The sequence below is a fragment of the Tyto alba genome, unplaced genomic scaffold, assembly GCF_018691265.1.
Source record: "Tyto alba isolate M040663 unplaced genomic scaffold, T.alba_DEE_v4.0 Super-Scaffold_8, whole genome shotgun sequence".
NCBI lineage: Eukaryota > Metazoa > Chordata > Aves > Strigiformes > Tytonidae > Tyto > Tyto alba.
In genome coordinates, this window is record NW_024881329.1 from 6,001,306 (window position 1) to 6,013,973 (window position 12,668).

The 12,668-nt window shown below is 38.6% G+C and overlaps 1 protein-coding gene across 2 annotated transcripts in view; it reads left to right on the forward strand.

The window, feature by feature from the left end:
* The window catches only part of PLEKHA7 (pleckstrin homology domain containing A7), a 154,680-nt gene that overhangs the window by 1,397 nt on the left and 140,615 nt on the right, over positions 1-12,668 (forward strand). The gene's annotated exons all lie outside the window — the stretch shown is intronic.

Below are 12,668 nucleotides of genomic sequence, written 5' to 3' on the forward strand. Positions count from 1 at the left end.
GACAAATTCCATGAAACTAACAGAAAACTCAGACCACCTTATTGCTCCAGCACTGAGCTGGAATAGTTAACCCAGGTCATTAGGTGCAGTTCCCTATAACTGCTGACAGCTGTGTCACAGACATCTGGGTGTGAAATGCCTGCGGCGTGTACCCCGAACACCCTTGACAAACTTGAAGTTTTTAGTAAAGATCAAGCTATAGAACGATGCTGGGCTAGGTGAAAGAAGGATTGACTTACAGCATCATAAATACCTCACACGGTAGGATGTTTGTTACATGAAATTCCAGATGATCCTAAAATGTATTTTTTTTTTTCCCTCCCAAGGAGGAAAAAAGCCCACCAGTCCCTTTGGGCTGAGCCAGGGAATTCGTTTCAGTGCTGGACTAGGCAGTTAGTTTCGCCCTCAACTCATGAACAGAATGTAGCAGCAAGGTGAGCATTGGAGAGCAGCTGAGTACCGCCCCTGGCAGCCACCCTTTAACTGTCGCCAGTGTGTTGAAATAAAGGAATAAAAGTTCTTTTGGTTACAGAGGTGACTGGTGGAACTCTAAAATATGATAACTGTGCAATCTGTAAATGTAGCGTAAACAGATCCTTTACACAGATAGAGCAACACAAACTTCTTTCTTCTATGTAAGAATACATCTATTTGTTTTTCAGTCCTTCGCATAAGCTTACTGGTGCAATTTTAGAACAGCTTAGATTCCTTTTCCCAGCTACTCTGTTTGGAACACCATTCTCACGTCTTGTTTGTCAGGCAATTACTAAACTTTTAATTTCTGATCCATTAAATTATAGTTGTATGTAGTGCATTGTCATAACGTGTGTTAACAGCATTCTTTAGTTTGAACTAGAATTGCTGCAGGAAATGAAATACGCAGTGGAGTGTGTATTTTATAGAGCAGTTGGATAAACTCAATCATCTTGAGTCAAGCAAAGTTTTGCAAGGAGCGAGAGCAATTTTTTGACGTAAATCTGTTCAGCGGTACTGCTTCACACCAAAGATTGACCTGATACACTATCCTCTTCAGCAGTGATACTTCCCCCAGCATTGCTTTAGCCTCATCTCTATTTTCAGCTCAGAGGCTTCCTGAGGCAAGTGGAATTTTCTCAGTTTTTGTTCCATGAACATATTGAGCTCTCCTCGTGCTCGTGTAAACATCAGCATCCTTAGATGAAGATTTTCATACCTCATTGCTCTGTTCATTCCTCCTATGTTGCATCCATGTGATGAGTTCTCCGTTTACAGAGAAGGCTACTGGTCCCTAAATGCATGATTTCACACGTTGTACTACTAAATTCCGTTTTCTGGCACTCCAGCTCACAAAACCCACAAGCTCTCCTGTATAACCGTCCAGTCCTCTTTCTACCAGTGATAGTTTCCAGTGTGGTGTGTCTAGGGGAATTTCATGAGCGCATTCTCCTTGGCTACTAAGTTACTGAAGGGTGTCAGTACGAATGCTACAGGTAACCCCTCTCTCTCGTGATACTTCCTACTTTTAATACAACCTATTGTAGTTTTTCCACTTTGGTCAATTTCTTTATGTATCTTGTAAGTCTTATTTCTATTTTAAGCATTACTTCAGTATTATTTCTTTAATGAAATTATTAAGAAGGATTATTTCTATTTTAAATAATTTCATGTAGGCAACAGTATCAAACATTTTATTTAAATGTATGCTGGCTACCTCCACTTATATAACTAATTTCTGGTAAAGCAATAATCAAAATACTAGTTAAAACACTGGATGTGAGCTGTCTTTGACTTAAAATATTAACTAATCCTATGTCCATTTACTTCCATGTCTTTATTACTTCATTATTATGGACAAGCTTGAAACATCATATAGTAAATCAGAGATTGGTCAAGTTTCATATCAAAACCGGGTAAGCTTTTCTCTCCTTCCCACACATCAGGAGTTTGAAAGTTTCCAGAACTCCACTTCTGATCGATAGAAGCTTTCCAAATTAATGTGCTCTGGTTTATAATGCGGTGGTTTGTTTGTTTGTTTGTTTTTTCTTCTTTTGCGTCAGTGCTGTTCTGTAGTTTAAGGGGAACTATTTTCCCTTTGGTTATTCACTTGAGATGTTTGTATGAAATCACATTCCCTCTTAGTCTTTTTTTGCTCAACTAAATAAGCTGGGTTGTTTGTCCAGTCCTTTAAAAAGGGCTCTGCATCTGTTTATTTTGTCCTCTGCACCTCTTGCAATATGAAGTCATCTTTGTTGCATGTGAGTGAATGAAATCATGTGCTGGATGGGCTTTTGTGAGACTCTCAAACAACGAAAGTGCCTTCTTGGCTCTAAAAATTTGTCACCTTTCTGCATTTTAGCTCGTTTGCCTATTTGGGGAAGACACTCCACTGTCAGCACATGTGAATGCTACAAATTGCCTGATACATCCAGATCTTTCCCTTTACTGCTTTAACACGTAAGACTGTAATTTATATTAGGAAGCCATGTATGAAGCTACATTCTGGTTCATCCCATTTATGCACATCCATGTCTTCCTGAATGATTTTCTCTGTTCTGATTATTCTTCAGGTTTTCTTGATAGTGGCAAACACTATTAGCGCAGTTCTGCCTTTTGTCCTAAAACCGCTAAAGGAAACATTAAATAAATAATGCATAAACTTTTTTTCTGGATCTCCATTTGGTAGTTTTGGTAAAATCTTGCTGTGTCTTTTGTGGCTTATTTGCAACGTAAATGGCTTGTCCTAAGGAGAAAATGGGATAACTTTTTATACAATTTTATGTCTTTCCACATACACAGCCTCAGCATCTTTGTTACTCAATCAAATGAAGACATGGCATAATCAGCTGTACTCAATTAGCAATTATCAGAGGTTGCAGTTTGGTCACCATTGCTTGTGAACTGTTAGACCTTTTTTATAAATGTGACACATTTCCACTTTGAGTGACAAAAATGTGTAGAAACAACAATTTAACTTTTTAAAACCAAAACAATGGAGTGTTCTATTTGCTTGGTATGCCAACCTGCTATCTGTTTTAAAAAGAATATTGATTTAGGAGTGATCATAGGACTGGATGCTTCTTTTTCTGAAAATATCATGGATGTTGTGTTTCTGACTGAGTGCTGAGGACAGCTTGCACTACTCTGTTCCATCTCTTTTTTTGTTTGTTTTCTCTGCTTATGTTTTTGAAATATGTTGTGTTTGTTGGGCAACTGCTTTATGTTAGAGTCCCTGCAGAAAGAATGTTGTTGCTGAGCATATGTGGAATTGAATGAGGACTGAAAGACACTTGCTCTGGTTTGTTTCTGGTGGCTGGGTTGCTGCTGCGAAACGATAAGTGGGGTTGGCAGCCTCTCTTTTTCGGGAAGGAGATGGGACATGCAGGAGAAATAGCAGGTGATGGAAAAAGAGTGCGTATATGCCTTACAGTTCAGACTTTTGTTTCCATTTACTTGTTTTTCTGATCATCTGAAAGATGTAGGGGAGTTGGAAAGCTTTGGAAATCTGGAATGCTTTTTTTTGTTACCTTCTTATAGCTTTGAAAGATTGAGATGAGTATTTATGTGAAAGGATCCATTCTTCCAGTATTAGATACCCAACTGGCTTGTATTAAAGCATGATAAAAAAAGTGTACTGCTGCTATAGAGGTTGTTTTAGAGTGTTGCAGTAGTATTGCACATCTCAAAGGGAATATTGCATTCAAATTGTAGGCTAAAATTAAGAACAAAAAAAAGTGGAAATAAGCACTTAAATAGTTGAAGTTACCCCTTTGTTTATTTCTGAAATCAGTTTTTAGTTCAGCTTGGCCTCTTCTTCGGGTGATAGTGGATGTACAAGAAACAAAACCTTACGATATCACCATTGTTCATAGCAGTAGACTAGAACTGTTTGTAACTGTTCTTTATTTAGCTTTTACAGTATGCAGGAAATAGGCATGGTGTCTGTTTCAAGTATTTGGAAATAGTAAACGAGCAAAGAGCACACCAGTTGGTGAGCACCAAATTGAAGTCTGCCTTTGTAGCTCTGATTCTGCTGTGCCAAGCGTGTACATTTAGATACCATGTCTCTGAAAACTACAAGAGCTCAGATTCACCCAGTGTTGGGCTCTAGACAATACCCAATTAATGATTATTTAATCACAGAAGCCTAAAGGGAGAGAGACCATCTGGATTATTGAGTTTCAGTTCTTTCGATTATCTGAGAAGATTGTTTTATAATCTCATTAATAAATTTAATCAACAGGTTTCTTCTGCCCTGCAGAAATTCCTGTCTTCCCCACTCTTATGTTGATGTTGAACACTGTTTCTTTTTTAGTGACTGTTTAGGTGGGCTAAAGCACTACTTACTGTGTGTGTTTCATGGTCTGCTGTAAATATATATATATATTTTTTTTTGTTCTTGTTCTGTTTTCCGTGATGGTTATTGCTATAGAAGCAAATGATATCGGCGCACCTAACTACAGCGAGTAAGGAGTAGTGATGTCCCTCTTAATGAGATCTTCAATATAGATCATGCCCTTTGTGGTTCTCAAACCTGGGCTTAGATAAAAGGTCTCAATTAGTGCATAAGTAAGTATGTAAACTGATATGAAATCTACCTGTGAGGAGCTGGTTTATGAAGTACTTCACTCTGTGTTTAACCAGTTTGAGTTGTGTGGAGTTCCTGAAGTGGAATAAAAATCTAGCAGGAACCACATGAGAACTTCACCAACCAAAAGTGAAGATGTTTACATCATGACTAGCAAATCTGAGGATAGTCTAGCAAAATGCAAGGACTTTGTGTCATGTAAAATGTCACGGAGAAACTTTTAGGGACAGAAACCTGGACTAGTTCTACAGCAACAGATAAAGCTTGGATCAATCTTGAGGTGCACCGTATGCAGCAATCTGTTCCTAGAACTCAGTCAGGAGGTGCCCTTGAGGGGACTAGACTTTTGTCACTGAGGTAATTTGTACGGGTGAAGAAATAGATATGAAGTTGAGAAGTGGAAGGAAAATGGGAAAGCTGGCTCTTGCGTTGGCATTCAGGGGCTGGGAGGGCCCCAGCGCCCGCTTGGCCGGAGCCATGGATGGTCCTGAGCGGCCCCTGAGCACCCCAGGGCAGGGATTCGGTGACAAGGGGGGGGCCAGGCCCTGTGGGGGATCTTTGTTGTGATTTTTTAACTTCTCGAAAGAAAATGTTCCATTTGGGCAATAGGAAAAAAGAACTATATACAGGAAAAGTAAATAGTATTGCTTGTACGAGTCTGTATGTATCTCTCCTCTTGTCCTTTGTTGTCCAGCTCTGGGCTTGATCAGACAGTCCCCTGTTTAATAAATTCTCTTCTCCTGGATTGTGAACAGAACTGAGCTGGGAATATTGGACCTGGTGGGTAGATACAGGGCCTGGGTTTCTTTCCAGCTGGGGAGACAATCAAATGTCCTTTTTTGATGACAGTTAAAATGAGAGATCACTCATTAGAGTGAAGTTAATGCTGATGGATTTGTATTCAGGTGGAGATTGCTGAGGATTGCAGACAGCAAAAGAGATACTTCGTGGTTTAGCTCCCAGAAAGCATGAAGAGGGTACATTCATGCTGCCTGAATTGCAGAGTGCCCTCTGGAAGAGCAAGCTTGGAACTGTGCATAAGGAAAATGTTACGTGCAGTTTGTTTCAGTGATGTATATGAATGAAGAGGAACATTGTGTGCATTCCTTGGAGGGGGGAGGAGCGTGTAAGGGGAGGTGCTGGTTTTTGTTTGGCTTTAAAGCAAAGCTGCACCAAAAAGTACTTAGCTTGGTTTGTCAGTCCTTGTTTGCCTTTCTTCCAAAATACATGTGTTGGAAAACTGAATTTTGACTACCTGAGGAGGCCAGCAAGGATGACCTACACTTTAACCATAGTTCTCATTAACTTCAGATGTTGTTTTGGGTGTTGAACACTTCTGAAAATCAAAGTTCTCTGGGAAACATTCTTTTGTTTTGATTGGAGTTACATGACTTGTGTTATAGCTCAGAAACAAGGGTATGAACTGGTTCTCCAGAGCTGCCAGCATCCACATTTTGTTCAGTACACATTCTAACTTTAACATGAATCTATCAGAAAAACTTAATTCATTCAGCCTCTTTCCTGAAGTAGTGTCCACTTTGCATTCACTGAATCTGTGTGCGGGTGAGCAAGTGTGCATGTTTTAGGAAGCTGCATATTGCAGTGAGGGTTTCAGATGTAAAGATTAAAAATAAATATAGTTGTACTGAGTAGATATTGCTGTAGTCTTAAAAATAATTTTCATAATGTTGTGTTACATTTCAGACTGATTTTAGAGGTGTGCAATATGTCTACTCCATCAGGTGAGGAAATAAATAATTTATTCAACACTTTTAATTTTACTTGTTACCCATTATCTACCAGAAAAGAGAGAATTGCAGGTATTTTGGAGAGCAGAATCTTGATACTAATTCTACACATTTTGTTGAAGAAGGTTAGTTCTTCAATCTATCAGTAGCTGTTAAACTCTCTAGCAACTGGACCTAGTTAAAAGGATTACCTATCTGCAGGCAAATATATCATGCAAGATGTTTTTATATTTTATAATGAAGGAAACAAAAAAGTACTTTTTTTTCAGGTGAGTCTGGCAATACTAAAAAATCTCAGCAAATGCTTATGTGAAGAGAGAAGCACATGCTGTGAAGTACATGGGTGCAGGTTTTTCTCCTGGGTTCTATGCCCTGCATCTTCCCGTCATTCCCTTTGCTGCAGACGGACTGTACTAAAATGAGTTTTCACCTCACTACTGGTGAAAGTTTGCTGTCATTTCAAATATACATTTCATTGGTACAGATGAAGTGTACTGCTTTAGTACTGTAGCGCTGCATCCCTGCAAAGACTAACTTGAATAATGTGGTGTCACATTTATTTAATACCACATCCGATTCTATCTGGTATGACTGTACATTGTAATTTACTGTTACATCTAGTTTGTTTTGTCTTTGCCTCCTAGATGTGCTTTTTTAAAAATGTGGGGTTTTTATGACTTTGACTTGGATAACGGTAAAGGATAGGGCTAAAACCTCATTTTATTTGTAATTTAATTGTTTTTTCCTGCAGCATTATTAGACAGTGTTACAAGGTCGGCTCTGAAATACTGTCCTTAGAAGCAGAACTTTTAATTTAAAAGCAGATTTGTAATTAAAGATGTTAAAATCCAAGAAGAATCTGGTTAAGCGCCCAACCCTTTTCTTTCTGATTGTTTGCCATGTAGTACTTGGCAAGAATGTCACTGACTTGTCTAGACAGGTACAAAAGCTTGCTACTAATACGTAGTAGGTATGTACTTCTCTGCTTGAAGTTTTCTGTTTAAACCCTTGTTTTCCATATTGCTTATCTGTATCTTTATAGGGTTTATCGTTACTTTAATTAAAAGTACAACCAAAACTTTTAAGTTGAGATTTGGGTACGCTGCTGAAAAAGAAGCATTTGAGTAATGCTGCACTTTATTTACAATTCTTTGTCAAGTGAGGACGTCTATTAAATTTTTATTTACTTCCTAGGGGCCAGGTATGCTGACCTAAGAGCAGAGTACTGAGCATGTTGAAAATACATGTTGATTCTGCAACATGCAAGTGGTATTTTTCCAGGAGCTCTGTATAGACTGTGATTGTCAAATATGACTAAGCAGAAAAGTCGCTGTTAATTTTCTACTTTATTTCATCTGAAAAAATGTAGAGTTACTGGCTTTTTGCAAGCTGCATATTTGTTTCAAAATGTCATAGTTTCACAGTGATCTTCAAAGTAGCAAAATGCTTGAGCAGCGGCTTTCACTCAACTTCCATGTTTACTTGGATTCTTTGCTTTTTGCAGTTATTCTCCCTAGAAAAGGGACAGAGAAAGACTCATTTTGATTAACTCAGAATACTGGCATTAATGTAATGTAACGGAGAGCAGTGAAAAACTAGAGGCACTGTTTGTTTATCGAGCAGTGTAAATCAGAGTGCAAAAGGCAAATGTAATTTTTTTTTGGTAAATAGATGTCTTTAAGCTGATTTTTAGGTGTTTTAAATATGTACTCTGCAAGTTAACCTCTTAGTGCTTGAGTTTGATGCCTACTTTGGATCAAAGGAAAAGAAATGGGGTTTATCCTAATACCTAGAGTAATACATATGTTAGATCTATTTCAGCAGAATGTTTAAACACATCTGCAGACAGAACTATGCTAATGGGTGTGATTCGTAATTTTCACTGGTTGGTAAAGCAGCATTAGTAATATTTTCTTTATATTTTTCTGAAGATTGAGTGTTATAATAGTTATTTGCATGGCGAGATAAGACTGAAAAAATCCATGTGTAGGTAGTTGTTCCACAGGGTACATGGTGGTTCAAAATCATGTTGAATTGCCTGGACTAAATGAAAATTAAATTAATAAAAGTTAGCTGCAAAATAGTGAAAACCATTTTTCTTACATGGCAGTTATCACTCACTTGATATTTATTGTTATCATCTCAGGATATCAGCCCTCGTTTTATTTTTTTATTTAAAGAGAACAATTTGTGAACATGACAATTTTTTAAATGTAAAGTTGTTGCTTGCTTTCCAGTTAAGACAATGATATTGTCAAGTGTCTTGAGAAAATGTTTTTATTTCCTTCCTTGCAAATCATATATGGATGCTGTTCTTTAAATACTATTTTTGTGCTTTATTGTTTTAGCACTGAAATACTTGAATACCTAAAACTATTTGAGATAGCGATAAGATTTATTCCTTCAACACTCTGCATCTTATTGCTCCCTGTATTCAGTTTTAAATAGCCTGGCCTCTTTTCTTTTACTCTTCCAGTTAGCTATGTAGTGAGTTGCAGTTTGAGCTCATTTATATGTAAAAAAAAATAAAAATCTATGACTTATTTTTACTTCTATAATGCAAAATAATTAAATTATTTTAATAAACAGATTACAGATACCAAGTTGGGCATTAGTATCATCAAGGTGTTAGTATCAGTGTAACAGATACTCTTTAAGTGTCACTGGTTGTTTTTTCTCCTTTTTCTGCTAACGAGTTTGAGAAGGTGGACAGCTAAATCTCCAGATAAAGAGTCTTCTTGGGAATTGCATTTCCATGCCTTTGGAGAATATTGAATTCTCTAAGGAAACAACACAATGGAGGAAGGAAAATTGGTATTACTGAGGTCTATGACAATGTCCTCTGACAAAGAAGTAAAACATCATTCGCTTTTATGTCTTGCAGTATTTTTCCATGTGTGGCATGTGATTGCTGGGCATTCAGTATGTGATTGTTGGGCATGAAATTCGGATTTTGTTTATGAATTTTTTATTGCAGTTGAAGGATTAAAAAGCCAATACAAGTAGAAACTTAAATTGCAGTTATTCTGAAGTAAACATTACCAACCCAGAACATCCAGTGTCAATTTTAAACACAAGATAAGAAAATACATGATTAAGGCATTCAAACATAATACCCAATATTTGCTATGTAGGAGCTGTCATACTGATGCAAAGTAGTCCTTGTTTAGAGATTTACAAATAATACAGATTTTTTAAACTCTGATAGTTTCCCTTTCCCTTACAGAGCAATTTGAAATGCTGCAACAATATTACTGCTTTTGCCAGATGATCCAGAGAATTTCAGTAGAAATATCTTCAGGTTTTGTAAGGGACTAAATAACCCTTGTCCTTGAAGGATTTCTGCACTGCAAGGAAACATTTGCTCCTGTATACTGACTACAGTAGGGAATCGTAGAATCGTTTAGGTTGGAAACACCCTTAAGAACATTGAGTCAAACTGTAAACTAAGCATTGCCAAGTCCACCACTAAACCATGTCCCTAAGCGCCAGTTAAATTAAATCTCTCCAGGGATGGTGACTCAACCACTTCCCTGGGCAGCCTGTTCCACTTTCGGTGGAGAAATTTTTCCTGGTACCCAATCTAAACCTCTCCTGGTGCAACTTGAGGCCATTTCCTCTTGTTCTAGCGCTTGTTACTTGGGAGAAGAGATCGAGCCCCACCTTGCTGCAGCCTCCTTTCAGGTAGCTGTAGAGTGGTGAGGCCTCCCCTCAGCCTCCTTTTCTCCAGGCTAAACAGCCCCAGTTCCCTCAGCTGCTCCTCATAAGACTTGTGCTCCAGACCCTTCACCAGCTTCGTTGCCCGTCTTCGGACATGGAAGATGGGATCTCAGCTGAGACTTTCCCTTGGGACGGCTGTGGAGTCAGTTGGTGGCTGAGCTGCAGTGGCGGTGGCTGAGCAGGCGGCTTGCGGGGGACTCGCTGTGCCGGTGCACACCAGTGCCACGTGCCGGTGGGCAGTGGGGGCGAGGGGCAGGCTGTGCCATGGGCTGGGCCCAGCAGGTGCTGGGGGTAGATGGCCACTCATACTGGGCAGGCAGAATCTGCTGTCGTGGTTCCAGTTTTAATAATAATACTACTAAAAAACATGCCCCGAACATTAGAAGTTTGTGAAAACACTGTTTAAACTGAGTTTGCATGAATAAGTTAATCAAGGTTAGCAGAAGAGAAGGAAAGATGAGAAGTAATTTTGGAGATGTAGGTAAGTAGTGAATTGAAAGCTGTTTGATGTGGATTTTTGGATGCATCTGTATGTTCACAAATTAGAAAACAGATGAAGCATGCTGAACAGTCAGCAGTGTGGACGTGAAAAGGCCAGAAGCAGTGTTCATGTTGGATACTATGGGATGTTTCAAATACAGTCTCTGGGGGATTTAAAATGTCACCCCACAAATCTATATCCTCTTTCTGCAACTTTTGCTGCATCAGCGTTGCTCATAAGGAAGCTCACTCTTTTTTATTTTTCCCACTGACCAGATGCAGTGGTCAGCTATCATGCCTGACATGCTTGTTCCTTCACAGGTCAAGCCTGCAGTTCTGGTAGCACAGGGTAGCTGGGTGATGAGGTGCTTGGAAAGCTGCAGAAAAAGACAAGCAGACAAGGCTCAAGGAGTGAATGACGGAGCTGTATATATCGGCAATCTCTGGGGAGAATATGTTCTTGAGTGAGCAGTGGACAGGATGCAACATCTAGTCGTGTGGGAGGGTTGGTTTAAACTAGTTGCAAAGAACTATTAAATGGTACTGGTAAATAAGATGGGCTAAAGAGAGAAAACAAGGAGGAAAATTGAAGTTTCTGTGTATGGACAATGTGAATTTCTCCTCCATCACCAGAAAAGTAGCAGTTGGAGAGAAGGGAGCTGCGGGAGTTCAGTTTTTTACAGATCGTCTTCCCTGATGGAGCTAATAGGGGCACTGCAGTTGGCAATTTGAGGGAGGGGTGTCTCTGGTTACCTGCGTGCTGCTCCTGTGCCACTGTGGTGGGCAGCAGACACTCAAGTACACTGTGGTTTGTGGAAGTCAGGGTAAGTGCTGCCTGAAATCTTAAAAAGAAGTAGCTGTAGATTGTGTTGTTAAGTAATGTGAGTAGGAAGGCTACAAGAATTTTTGAATTATTGATGTACAGAAGAGAATTTTGTTTGTGCAGGGAGATGAGAAGACTTGTACATTTTTTTTTTTTTTTAGTCTGACATACAGGTATTTCCTGAGTGGTTTCTTTAACTATGATGAAGTACATTGTAAATAGGCCTGTTATATTTTTATTTTTGGGCAGTAATAGAAACAAAATGAGTTTTTATAGATAATGGCCTTAATATCATGTGATTTTTTTTTTTTTTTTTTTTTTCCTTTGTGTCATTCCATCTAAGGTAGCAATTGCTTTTATAAATGGCTTCCATTCTTTAAGAAAGATGCAGAGCTCTGATCTTGGAAGATTTGGGCAGTGAAGTTACTCACTCTACGTAATTGGTTTGTGTCAGAATGCATTTATGTTAAAATACATTTATAATGATGCAGCTAACAGCTTTTCCCCTCTCCCTGCAAGAAGTATTCTTGAAGCTCAAGCAGGTCAAAGACGGTCTAGTGGAGGCTTTTTTTGTATCTCATGCTGGATAAATAAATCTTCTGAGAGGTGAGCACTTGCCATCTTCATAAGTTAACATTATGAATATGCTGCTTATTGAGACAGATGGCGTTGAGGAAGTATTTCTGTATTGGATATTTTTCATGATGCTAGAAAAAAAAAAAGTTGTGTCTTTTTCAAAAGCTTTGAAAAATGGTAGGAGCAATTCTGTCATAAGTCTTTCCTGGAATTTATGCCGTTTCAGCTGCTAAAAGGTCAGTCAGAGATTTGCAGTAAACTTAGCTTGTAGATGTTCTGTTAATTTTTCTTTCTTTTTTAAAGTGTGAACCTTTATCATTGATTGGGGTAAAGACTCCTTTCAGTAACTCAGTATTCAAATAGACTAGGGTAACTCTTTCAGTGAAACTTTTAATTTATTTATTCTTTTTAAGGTGGCGAATCGTGAGGATGGCTACTTTATTGTCAACAAGTCTAACAATTAGAGGAAAGGAGTTTGTGCTTAATCTGAAGTATGACCGGAGAGGAGTGTCCTTTAAAGCTTTCTAGCTCTTAGGTAGATACCTCCCCTGCCCCCAGTGTTGAGAACAGTTTCTACAGGGCATGAAAAACAGGTTTATAGCTAGGTAATGCTTCTCAGGAAATAAACTGTACAAAGTCTATAATGAAATCAGTTTTTAGAGAAGTTCTATTTTGGAAAGCAACGGTTTGATTGTTTGGAAGAAAGACAGACCAACCAACACAAACGTGCTCCTGCTTAGTATGTACTTAATAGTAT